This window comes from Eurypyga helias, unplaced genomic scaffold (assembly GCF_000690775.1).
Source record: "Eurypyga helias isolate BGI_N326 unplaced genomic scaffold, ASM69077v1 scaffold5420, whole genome shotgun sequence".
In the NCBI taxonomy this organism is placed as follows: Eukaryota; Metazoa; Chordata; class Aves; order Eurypygiformes; family Eurypygidae; genus Eurypyga; species Eurypyga helias.
This window is the reverse complement of record NW_010223838.1, coordinates 146,820-149,165: the sequence shown is the minus strand read 5'-3', so window position 1 is coordinate 149,165 and position 2,346 is coordinate 146,820. Positions and strand designations below refer to the sequence as shown.

At 35.7% G+C, this 2,346-nt stretch overlaps 1 protein-coding gene across 1 annotated transcript in view; it reads right to left on the bottom strand.

The window, feature by feature from the left end:
- Positions 1 to 2,346, bottom strand: part of TMTC2 (transmembrane and tetratricopeptide repeat containing 2) — a 109,366-nt gene that overhangs the window by 61,626 nt on the left and 45,394 nt on the right. The gene's annotated exons all lie outside the window — the stretch shown is intronic.

The following is a 2,346-nucleotide window of genomic DNA, read 5'->3' as shown; positions in this document are numbered from 1 at the left end:
AACCCCCCACCCCGGCTGCATCCAAAAGCACTTATTTATTCAAATGCTTGCAGAAAGATACCGCCTCTGCCTCAGTAAGAATCAAGAAGCAAGATTTTATCACCTATTTCTAGGGCCAATGAGCTTAAGCTCTGCTCTCAATTACATGGGTGCCCTAAATTATAGCTGGTTTGAGTTGCTCTCTCTTTGCAGAAGAATCTGTAAAAGCTAAAATATGTGTATTTTTATATTGCAATTTCTTAGATGCCTTTTGTAAGAGAAGAAAAGCAATTTACCAAATAGCTCCAGATACAGTGTAAGCACTTCTATAATCTTTCCCTCCATGATTACAAAGAATTATTTGTCAATCATTTTTCCTTTATTAAGTATGTTTTTTCCGATCTCACACTACGCTTTCCTGCAATGGTTAATCAATGTTTCCTCAGTTTTTCAGAAGCAGGACCTCACACTGGAATGTTTTTATCATATTTCTTTCAAATAGCTCATTTTTCTCCATTGTGAGGGGATTCTCCACCTGATATCATGAAATACAGATGATTGTGCTGTTCCATTTTAGGTCAATTATTAATAGTTTTCTACCATCAGGTTACTGATGTTGCAGTAACAAGACATGGTCTTGTTATCATAATTTATAATCTCAGTCATCATAATTTATATGCTTGTATCATGAAGAAATTTATTCCCTTTCATATGTCTATAGAGTTTCTCTTTGTGAAGTTTAAAATATTTAATGGCAGTTAGATTAATTCATTCAGCTTTGAGGCAATATGGAAGAATTCAATTGAGATATCAGTAGGGAACAAACAAATCTATAATGAGAAGATTTACATACTTATATCAAACACCTAAAAATGCTGGCACTTTTTATATATGAAGCAAAGCCTGATTCCACATATTAATTCCACTTTGATTTATTAGGTTTGTATATTTCTATATGCTGGAAAATCAACAATTTCTTGCTATTAAATCAGTCAAAACCTGCACCTACACTTTATGACAGATATATTCCCTGGAAAGCCTACTGTAACAACCTACTTTTATTTGTAAGCTGGATAATACTTTGCAACTCATCTCAGGTACTGTTCATCCCTACCTGCCAGGACTCTTTAAATGCTTTTAATGTTATAAAGCTGCGCAAACTGATTATCACTGAAACTCTCAGCTAAGTTTGTATGTGAAATAAAAAGATTATTCAGGTTTCATGGATTTGCACGTATGCCCTCACAGTAAAACCTTATGTCCCTGGTTCAACTTGTCCTTTCATTCCTGTCATATTTTGCCACGTGAAAATTTTTCTGCCCACCCATCTGGCTCGATTATTTTCAAACTTGTTACCTTCAAACATGCATATAAACAACTCTCAAATGTTAAATGTGACCTTTTTTTCTCTTTTTATACATCCTTCTACAGTCTCTTAAGAGGAAGCTGCATAGACCCAAAGGGGCTGGGAAGAGGAAGATGGGTTTTGTTCATTTATTAGCTCATTTTACTTAGAAATTCAGAGCAGGTCTTTGCTGGAAGACTATATACCACTTGAAAGATTCAGATGTCCCAAATACTAAGCAAATGAAACTTGATTAACAGATGAGAAGTGAGCTTTTATGGATTGCTTAGACTACTTTGTAATTTTATTAATGCACACTTAAGAACTGGAACAAAATCTCCCTTTCCTAAAGATATAACAATTGTGCTTCTGAGAAAGTTCACATTACAAAGTGCTTTCACAAAACCATATGAGAACAGATATGCCATTCCTCGTAGACAATAGAGAAACCTGTTAAAACCTTTCAGTTGTTCTTCATACATCATAAAACAGTAACAATGAAAAGCCTGCCTCTAGCTCCTAGCCCTAGAATGCAAACAATCTGTATTTCAGAGCTAATCCATCCTCACTGCTGGATTAACTATTTGCAGCCTCCCTTTTAAGTTTAAATTTAAGATCTGTAAGATCCGGATCCTCACACTTCCTGGTTCTACAAAGAACACAACATATCTGTAGGCCGTACTGTGTTTCATGCTTTAACAAAACTTTCTTATTTTTATAAACATTTTACACCAGTGTCAGTCAAATGAAATATGTAAGCATCCATTCACACAGCTCAGAGACATCCAAGTAGGTGGTTTTCTGTACCAGTTTATCTATTTATTATGCTGTAAAATACTAGTTAACCAGACAAGGAACTCTGGTGGATGCTTTAACTTAATTACCTGACTAGAAGAGTGGAGTGTAAATATCCTGCTGTGGCAGGGGGGTTGGACTAGATGATCTCTAGAGGTCCCTTCCAACCCCTACCACACTCTGAGTCTGTGTAAATCCTCTTGTTGCCTCAGAGACAAATGGTTTGC